Raw genomic sequence first — 11,196 nt, 5'->3', positions numbered from 1 at the left:
CTATCCATGAGCATGGAATGTTTTTCCATTTGTTTGTGTCCTCTCTTATTTCCTTGAGCAGTGGTTTGTAGTTCTTCTTGAAGAGGTCCTTCACATCCCTTGTAAGTTGTATTCCTAGGTATTTTATTTTCTTTGTAGCAATTATGAATGGGAGTTCACTCATGGTTTGGCTCTCTGCTTGTCTATTATTGGTGTATATGAATGCTTGTGATTTTTGCACATTGATTTTGTACCCTGAGACTTTGCTGAAGTTCTTTATCAGCTTAAGGAGTTTTTGGAGTGAGATGATGGGGTTTTCTAAATATACAATCATGTCATCTGCCAAGACAGGCAATTTGACTTCCTCTCTTCCTATTTGAATACGCTTTATTTCTTTCTCTTGCCTGATTGCTGTGGCCAGAACTTCCAATACTATGTTGAATAGGAGTGGTGAGAGAGCGCATCCTTGTCTTCTGCCAGTTTTCAAAGGGAATGCTTCCAGCTTTTGCATATTCAGTATGATATTGACTATTGATTTGTCATAAATAGCTTTTATTATTTTGAGATATGTTCCATCAATACCTAGTTTATTGAGAGTTTTTAGCATGAAGGGGTGTTGAATTTTATCGAAGGCCTTTTCTGCGTCTATTGAGATAATCCTGTGGTTTTTGTCATTGGTTCTGTTTATGTGATGTGATGGTTCTGTTTCTGTTACGTTTATTGATTTGCATATGTTGAACCAGCCTTGCATCCCAGGGATGAAACCAACTTGAAAGTGGTGGATAAGCTTTTTTATGTGCTGCAGAATTCAATTTGCCAGTATTTTATTGAGGATTTTTGCAGGGATGTTCATCAAGGATATTGGCCTGAAATTTTCTTCTTTCATTGTGTCTCTACCAGGTTTTGGAATCAGGATAATGCTGGCCTCATAAAATGAGTTAGGGAGGAGTCCCTGTTTTTCCATTTTTTGGAATAGCTTCAGAAGGAATGGTACCAGCTCCTCTTTGTGCCTCTGGTAGAATTCAGCTGCAAATCTGTCTGGTCCTGAGCGTTTTTTGGTTGGTAGGCTATTAATTACTGCCTCAGTTTCAGAACTTCCTATTGGCCTATTCAGGGATTCGACTTCTTCCTGGTTTAGTCTTGGGAGGGTGTGTATGTGTCCAGGAATTTATCCATTTCTTCCAGATTTTTTAGTTTATTTGCATAGAGGTGTTTATAGTATTCTCTGATGGTAGTTTGTATTTCTGTGGGATCAGTGGTGATATCCCCTTTATCATTTTTTATTGTGTCAATTTGATTCTTCTCTTTTTTCTTCTGTATTAGCCTGGCTAGCAATCTATCTATCTTGTTAATCTTTTCAAAAAACCAGCTCCTGGATTCACTGATTTTGTTTAAGGGTTTTTCATGTCTCTCTCTCTTTCAGTTCTGCTCTGATCTTAGTTATTTCTTGTTTTCTGCTAGCTTTTGAATTTGTTTCCTCTTGCTTCTCTAGTTCTTTTAATTGTGATGTTAGGGTGTTGATTTTAGATCTTTCCCATTTTCTGATGTGGGTATTTAGTGCTATAAATTTCCCTCTAAACACTGCTTTAGCAGTGCCCCAGAGATTCTGGTACGTTGTCTCTTTGTTCTCATTGGTTTCAAAGAACTTCATTATTTCCGCCTTAATTTCATTATTTACCCCTTGGTCATTCAAGAGCAGGCTGTTCAGTGTCCATGTAATTGTGCGGTTTTGAGTGAGTTTCTTAATCCTGAGTTCTAATTTGATTGCACTGTGGTCTGAGAGGCTGTTATGATTTCCATTCTTTTGCATTTGCTGAGGAGTGTTTTACTTCCAATTATGTGGTCGATTTTAGAATAAGTGCTATGTGGTGCTGAGAAGAATGTATATTCTGTTGATTTGGGGTGCAGAGTTCTGTAGATATCTATTAGGTCTGCTTGATCCAGAGCTGAGTTCAAGTCCTGAATATCCTTGTTAATTTTCTGTCTCGTTGATCTGTCTAATGTTGACAGTGGGGTGTTAAAGTCTCCCACTATTATTGTGTGGGAGTCTAAGTCTCTTTGTAGGTCTCTAAGAACTTGTTTTATGAATCTGGGTCCTCCTGTATTGGGTGCATATACATTTAGGATAGTTAGCTCTTCTTGTTGCATTGATCCCTTTACCATTATGTAATGCCCCTTTTTTGTCTTTTTTGATCTTTGTTGGTTTAAAGTCTGTTTTATCAGAGGCTAGCGTTGCAACACCTGATTTTTTGTTTGCTTTTCATTTGCTTGGCAAATATTCCTCCATCCCTTTATTTTGAGCCTATGTGTGTCTTTGTACATGAGATGGGTCTCCTGAATATAGCACACCAATGGATTTTTGACTCTTTATCCAACTTGCCAGTCTGTGTCTTTTAATTGGGGTATTTAGCCCATTTACATTTAAGGTTAATATTGTTATGTGTGAATTTGATCCTGTCATCATGATGCTAGCTGGTTATTTTGCACATTAGTTGATGCAGTTGCTTCATAGTGTCGTTGCTCTTTATATTTTGGTGTGTTTTTGTAGTGGCTGGTACTGGTTTTTCCTTTCCATATTTAGTACTTCCTTCAGGAGCTCTTGTAAGGCAGCCTTGGTGGTGACAAAATCCCTCAGTATTTGCTTGTCTGTAAGGATTTTATTTCTCCTTCACTTATGAAACTTAGTTTGGCTGGATTTAAAATTCTGGGTTGAAAATTCTTTTCTTTAAGAATTCGCATATTGGCCCCCTTGTCTTCTGGCTTATAGAGTTTCTGCAGAGAAATCTGCTGTTAGTCTGATGGGCTTCCTTTTGTAGGTAACCTGACCATTCTCTTTGGCTGCCCTTAACATTTTTTCTTTCATTTCAACCTTGGAGAATTTGACAATTATGTGTCTTGGGGTTGCTCTTCTCGAGGAGTATCTTAGTGGTGTTCTCTGTATTTCCTGAATTTGAATGTTGGCCTGTCTTGCTAGGTTGGGGACGTTCTCCTGGATAATATCCTGAAGTATGTTTTCCAATTTGGTTCCATTCTTCCTGTCACTTTCAGGGACGCCAATCAAACATAGGTTTGGTCTTTTCACATAGTCCCATATTTCTTGGAGGCTTTGTTCATTCCTTTTCTATCTTTTTTTCTCTAATCTTGTCTTCTCACCTTATTTCAGTAAGTTGATCTTTAATCTCTGATATCCTTTCTTTCACTTAATCGATTTGGCTATTGATACTTGTGTATGCTTCACAAAGTTCTCGTGCTATGTTTTTCAGCCCCATCAGGTCATTTATGTTCTTCTCTAAACTGGTTATTCTAGTTAGCAGTTCCTGTAACCTTTTTTCAAGGTTCTTAGCTTCCTCACACTGGGTTAGAACATGTTCCTTTAGCTCAGAGGAGTTTGTTATTACCCACCTACTGGAGCCTACTTCTGTCAATTCGTCAAGCTCATTCTCCATCCAGTTTTGTGCCCTTGCTGAAGAGGAGTTGCAATCATTTGGAGGAGAAGAGGCATTCTGTTTTTTGGAATTTTTAGCATTTTTATGCTGATTTTTTCTCATCTTCATGGATTCATCTACCTTTGATCTTTGAGGCTGATGACCTTTAAATGGGGTTTCTGTGTGGGGGTTCTTTTTGTTGATATTGATGTTATTGCTTTCTGTTTGTTAGTTTTACTTCTATCAGTCAATCCTCTTTTCTGCAGGTCTGCTGCAGTTTGCTGGAGGTCCACTCCAGATCCTATTTGCCTAGGTATCACCAGCAGAGCCTGCAGAACAGCAAAGATTGCTGCTTGCTCCTTCCTCTGGAAGCTTCATCCCAGAGGGGCACTGACCTGATGCCAGCTGGAGCTCTCTTGTATGAGGTGTCTGTCAACTGCTGTAGGGAAGTCTCTTCCAGTCAGGAGGTATGGGGGTCAGGGACCCACTTGAGGAGGCAGTCTGTCCCTTAGCAGAGCTTGAGCACTGTGCTAGTAGAACCCTCCTTGTCAGGATCCACTGCTCTCTTCAGAGCTGGCAGGCAGGAACATGTGAGTCTGCTGAAACTGTGCCCACAACCTCCCCTTCCCTCAGGTTTTCTTCCCAGTGATATGGGAGTGTTATCTATAAGCCCCTGACTGGAGCTGCTGCCTTTCTTTCAGATATACCCTGCCCAGTGAGGAGGGATCTATAAAGTCAGTCTGGCCACAGCCACTTTGTCACGCTATGTTGAGTTCCACTCAGTCAGAACTTCCAGGCCTTTTTAGCTCTGTCAGGGGAAAACTGCCTACTCAGGCCTCAATAATCATGGACGCCCCTCCCCGCACCAAGCTCAATCATCCCAGGTCGGCTTCAGACTTCTGTGCTGGCAGCAAGAATTTCAAGCCAGTGGTTCTTAACTTGCTGGGCTCTGTGGGAGTGGGCCCCACTGAGCGAGACCACTTGAATCCCTGGCTTCAGCCCCCTTTCCAGGGGAGTGAACGGCTCTGTCTCGCTGGGGTTCCAGGCATCACTGGGGTACGAAAAAAAACTCCAGCAGCTAGCTCAGTGTCTGCCTGAACAGCTGCCCAGCTTTGTGCTTGAAACCCAGGCCCCAGATGGTGTAGGCACATGAGGGAATCTCCTGGTCTGCTGATTGGAAAAACCATGGGAAAAGCGTAGTATCTGGGCTGGATAGCACAGTCCCTCACAGCTTCCCTCAGCTGGAAAAGGGAGGCTCCCTACTCCTTGCACTTCTTGGGTGAGGCAACACCCCACCCTGCTTCTGCTTGCCCTCCATGGTCTGCATCCACTGCCTAATCAGTCCGATGAGATGAACAGTGTACCTCCGTTGGAAATGCAGAAATCACCCGAATTCTGTGTTGGTCTTGTTGGGAGCTGCAGACCAGAGCTGTTCCTATTTGGCCATCTTTAATGTCTCCCTGTATTTAACTTTTTAAGAGCTTGCAAAACTGTTTTCTAGAATAGCTCTTCCATTTTGCTCTGATCAACCCTATGTGAGTTCTAGTTGTTTCACATCCTTGCCAACACTTGACCTTGTCAGCATTATTTTAGCCATTCCAATGAGTTTATAGTTATATTTTACTGAGCTTTTAAATTCTATTTCCCTGATGGCTAATGATGAGCATATTTATTGGGTTTATTGGTCATTTGTATATCTTCTTTGGTAATTTCCCTTTTCATGTCTTATCCTCATATTTTATTTGTTTTGCCTTATTGATTTATATATCATTTGTACAATTTTTTTGTCAGATATATGAATATTTTCTCCCCTTCTGTGACTTCCCTTTTTGTTTCCTTAATGGTGTCTTTTGATAACTAGAAGCTTTAAATTTTGATAAGCATATTTATCCACAACATAATTATCACTACTACACACCTATTAAAATAGCTAAGATTAAAAAGACTGGCCACACCAAGTGTTGGTAAGGATGTGGGGCAAGTAGAGCTCTCATACATTGCTGGAGACAACATGAAATGGTTCAACCAACTTGGGAAACAATTTGTTGGTTTTTAAGAAGCTAAACATAAAACCAACATATGATCTAACCATTACACTTCTGGTATTTACCCAAAAGAAAAGAAAGCAAATGTCCATTAAAATACTTATTCACAAATATTTGTGAAAGCATTCTTTACAATAGCTAAGACTGGAAACCACACAAATGTCCATCAACAGGCAAATGGATAAACACATTATGGTATATCAATTCAACAAAATAATCAGCAGTAAAAAGGAGTGAAGTATTGATACACATAACAACCTAGATTAAATCTCAAAATAATTATGATGAGTAAAGGTAGCCAAACAACGAAAAGTACATATTGTATGATTTTATTTACATACGACTCTACTCTATAGTGAAAGAATGTAATTAATAATTGCCTAGAAATGGCAAGGAGGGCCAGGAGGGAGATATTACATGGGGCATGAGAATACTTCTGGAGCAATGGGTATGTTCTCCATCATAATTATGGTGACATTTCATGGGTGCACACATATGTCAAAACTTATCAAATTTGCCTTTGAAATATGTGTAATTTGTTGAATATCAATCATCAGAGCCAGAATGAAGGTGAAGCAAGAGAGGCTCCTATGGTCCAAAATTCAAGGAGGTGCTCAGACCCAGACTTGAAAATGACTCCTCAAGTTTTAAATTTATTCCCTAGGAGTCTTTCTTGCCTCACCCTAGTCATGACCCTGTTGGTTATGCCTCAATAAAGCTGATAAAAGTCCACACAAAAACTAGGAGAAACCAAAAGGCCCATCAACAGATTAATGGGTAAGCAAAATGGTATATTTATATAATGGAATACTACTCAGTGATGAAAAGGAATGAGCTATTACAGTATGCAACAAAATGAATAAATCTCAAAGCATTATGTTTAGTGAAAGAAGTCAGAATAAAAGAGCACATAGTGTATGTTTCTATTTATATAAAATTCTAGAAAAATGCAAAATGATTTATGTTGATAAAAAGCAGATCAGTGATTATCTGTGGCCAAGGGCAGATAGAAAGGTGCATTAAAACATCACTGGAAAATGTTCTGTATCTTGACTATGGTGTGGGTTTTTTTGGCATGTACATCTGTCAAACCTATCCAATTGTATGCTTCAAGTGGATAATTTATTTTATATGTTATAATAAAGTTGATAATTAAACCAAATAATGTAATCCACATGTTTCACAGAATAGAGGAGGAAATTATATAATTATCTGAGTACATCCCCCCCCAAAATCTGTATAAAATTCAACACCTGAATTCACGGTCAATATACAAAAATGAATCGTCTTTCTGTATGTCAAAAAAACAACTGAGAAATGAAATTCACAAAAATAAAACCATGTGCAGTAGCATCAAATCACATAAAATAAATATAAATACATTTAATGTAATATTTACATGACTGCTATACTGAAAACTATAAAATATGGCTGAGAAAATTCAACAAAGACTAAGTAAATTGAGATATATGTCCACTTTGAAAGAGAAACATAACTGGAGAAGACTTATATAACTAGATTTAAAGACTTGCTACAAAGCTCCAGTAATCAAAGCATTGTGGTATTGGCACAAGCATAACCAGACCAAGTAAATGGACTAGCATCCAGAAGTATATTCACACACAATTGGTAACATAATTTTCCACAAAGGCACCAAAAGAATTTAACTGGGAAAGGCGAGTCTTTTCAATAAATGACGCTCAGTGTCTGAATATTCATATGAAAACAGAAACCTACTACCTCATACTATACAAATATTAATTTGAGATGTATCATAGACCCAAATGTGGAAGCGAAAATCATGAAGCTCCTAGAAGAATACACAAGAATATCTTCATGACCTTCAGGCAGGCAAAGATTTCTTATTCAGGACTGGAAACTCACTAATCATATATTATCTATATGAACTTCCATGGGTTTTTCTCCTATAATCATGCCTAAATTTGTGGAATCCTCAGCACATAAAGACTCAAGGACCAAAGCCAAGTCTTTAATCTTATCCTGAAGCAGACATGACACAGGTTGAAAGATGCCGAAGTCAGCACAAAGTTGGTCTTAAATAGAATAATTTTCTGAGACTTCTAAAAAAAGTTCCTCAGCAGCGCATCTTACTTGACAGCTCCCTTTGCAGAGAAAAATTTCTGTGGAAACCCAGAGAAGAAGGAGTGATCCTTTGTCAGAAAGCTGAGCTGTGGCTAAGGCCAGGGAAGCATGGAGGGAAGTTGGAAATCCCCCTCATTGCGTGGTTTATGACTCTGGAGATCTGATCAATGGAAGGAGGTCTTAATGGTGGACAGAGTCGCACCAAGGTCTACAAAAAGTTATGTGGTTGTCCTTTAACATCCAAGGTGGATTTTCTTGAAAGGCCAGCAGAAGGACAGAAAACTATCCAGTTTCTCCGAGTCCCATCACTGGTCATCCTTATAGAAGGCTTTCTTTCTCTATTTGCCTAGGATGGGGCTTTCAAGTAAGTCGTTTACTTGTGCTCTGTGGTCTCGTTTTTCCAGAGCATATTATGGTACCAAGGCAGGTTCTTGCTGGTCTTACGGTTCTGGTAAATTTCCATTTCTTGGGTTTGTAAGTGCAGCTTTCATTTCCCCAGGAGCATTCCCCACCCCCAGAACCTGGCAGATGTTAGGAATAATCTCAGCACCCATTCCCAGAGAGGCCTGAGGCTGCCTCAGAATCCTTCCCCCAACACCTTTGTGAGCGGAGAGGGTGCATCAGTTGTTTACCTCCCTGTCCTGCTCTGGAACAGCTCTGCTCTAGATTTGGGATTATTCCTTCCTTCTCCTTCCTCCTATGGTCTTTCTTTGGATGAACAGATAAGACAAATATTTAGCTTATGTTGAATAAATGGGGCACATTCCAGTGTTGTGAAGTGTCTGCAACTAGCAGGAGTCCTCCTTCCTGACCTTCTTATTCTTGAAAATGAATGTGAGAGTTAAAGCCAATCTAATATCCCTATTTACAGTTATTCCTATATGAACACCTCTATTTCCCATGGTGACTAATTTTCCAGAACTCTAGGAATTTAAGATGTAGCATTAATTGTTTTAAGTGGCATGAATTCTTCACTCTCTCTCCCTCCAGAATTAGTCAAGCATATAATGTAGTCTGACACAAAATGAGGCTGTGGTGAAATTTCTCCAAGACTCCCGTCTCAGGAATCTCATTAATAGAGATTTGAATAAGCTGACTTGGGTCCCCATTGGCTTTTTGGCATATTTCACTCACCTCTGCAAGTTAGTGTCAAGTCTCCTTAGAGAATTCTCAGGATACTTGGGATGGAAACAATAGCCATGATGGTTTGGGGATGTGCTTGGGGATCACTTTCCGTTCTTTACCAGGAAGACTTTCTGAGGCAACCATTCAAAAATAGCACCCACAGACTTCCTGTGGAGTACCCAGAATGCAGTCTCAAGCCTGCACCTGGGCACACAACCAAACAGCAGTGAGGAGCCTGCCAGCTGGTGGTTTGGCCTCGCAGTGAGGCAGACTGTGATCAGGGCCACAGCCAGGCAAGCTCAGGGGTCTTGCAGCTATTTCGTGGCCAAGACATCAGTGAAACTTTCCTTGACAGCAACAGCTCAGCCAAGTAGGAATTTGTCAAGAGATTGTTCTGGGTCCAGATGTGATTGATGCTGAAGAGTTCAGAAATGAAAGTGCATTAACCCAGTCCAAGGCAGTTGAAGTCATGGTTTGAAATCTATTGGGGTTAATAGCAATTATAGAATTAGCCATTTGTTTGCCAATCTACTCAAATATCTGTTCAAATGCACCCACAGCCAATGAAATACAAGCTCCCAAATAAACACTAAGGTCGCACATTGTCGCAACTACGAGGTTGTATGTAAGGATTGGAGAATTCAAATGTAGAAAGTCTGAGTGGCTTGGTGTGAGATCCCAGGGAAAGAGCTTGGGGGATCTTCTTTCTCCAGTTTAGATTCACAAGGCCCCTGAGGAGGGTCTTCTCTGTGTCATCACACTGAGGGAGGCCGAAGACCATCCTAATTCAAGAATCCTTGTCTCTACTTTGAGAATAAGTAGCAAAGGCCAAAAGGACATCAATGTCTAAGGTCACTCAACTCAGAAGAGCAAACTAATATTCACTCCCACTCACTCTGGTCAATTCGTCTGTCCTAGCTTGTCTCTAGCCAACCCACACTGGCCTCACATATCAGCTCCCAGCTTCCTCACAAAGCACCTGCCCTTATCACCATAAGATGACTTTCAGATAACTTTGAGAACACATTGCCCTACTCATATAATTGTCTGGACTAAATCTTCACCAAGTATGTATGGCCATGGGTAGCTTCTAGCTGACTGATTCTTATTCTCTGCTGTCCGCCAAGTAATCTGGGGTGGAGAAAGTTATGGCCTTTTTTGAGACTCAGTTTTCCCAACTGTCAAATGGAAATAATGTTACCTATATTTCAGATTGCCATGAAGGTCAAATGGAATTATGGGCACTGTGTTGCACTGCACAGGTTGTAGATAAGGGAGCCGGCTAAGGAATATGTGAGGCTCCTGCAATATGTGAGGCTCCATCACATAGGGGCTTTAATACCCTAATCCTCTACCACTATCACTCCTGCAGTAGCGGCAGCATCCCCCTTGTCATCTATGTCTAGAGTCTGAAAGGGGCATTTGTCATTTGTATAACTCAAATGACAGCCAACCTGTGGACAAAACAAATCAGCCAATTTTCTGCCTAAGTCCAAGATGCTGCTGCCTTTCAATCCTATAATGGGCAGGTCACCCTCAACTTCCCAGAAGGCAAGGGAAGGGAGTTGGAATGAAGTTGGCTGTTGGCCACACACCAACTGGGCAATGACTCAAAGGCAACGCTTTAGTTATCTTTAAGTTTAACATAATTTTCTCTGTCTACTCCCTGGTCATATCCCCATAGTCATGATGTTGGAATAAAAATAGCAAAATACCTTCAAGAATTGCCCAGAGAACTGAGAAACACTATAGCTCCCTGTTGCCCAGATTCCAGACACATTGCCTGGCCTTCAAGGTCAGGTCAGTGTAATAGACGAAGACACAATCTGGTCCTCCATTGTGTCTTCATCTATTATACTCTCCTGCTCACCTACCTCTGGTCACCCTGAGTGCATCTGTGTTTGTCAAATCTATCATACCTCTACAGCCTCCATGTTTTTGCTTATGGTGTCACTTTAGTTAGGAACACCTTTTCTCCTCTTCATTTAATACTGAAGTCTTTTATCAGTGCTCACAACTGCATCTCCTTTTGTTGTCATGTGGACAGGGATTTTCACCACTTTCTTCTCCCAGTTTTGACAGTATTTTATGTCCTTGTCATAACACTGAATGTGGGAATTAATATACAATTCATTCTCTACAGCAGAGGCAGCGTCCTCAGGGATAACAGTGTATACATTGTAACTGCTTAGAAAATTTGTCTTGAGGACCAGGTGCTGTAGTTCATGCCTGTAATCCCAGAACTTTGGGAGGGCGAGGCAGGCGGATCACAAGGTCAGGAGATCAAGACCATCCTGACTAACACAGTGAAGCCCCATCTCTACTAAAAATACAAAAAATTAGCTGGGCATGGTGGCAGGCGCCTGTAGTCCCAGCTACTCGGGAGGCTGAGGCAGGAGAATGGCGTGAACCCGGGAGGCGGAGCTTGAAGTGAGCTGAGTTCGCGCCACTGCACTCCAGCCTGGGTGACAGAGCAAGACTCCATCTCAAAATAAAAAAAAAAAAAAGAAAATTTGTCT

Source organism: Pan paniscus, chromosome 6 (genome assembly GCF_029289425.2).
Source record: "Pan paniscus chromosome 6, NHGRI_mPanPan1-v2.0_pri, whole genome shotgun sequence".
Classification (NCBI taxonomy): Eukaryota; Metazoa; Chordata; class Mammalia; order Primates; family Hominidae; genus Pan; species Pan paniscus.
This window is presented reverse-complemented; position numbering follows the sequence as displayed.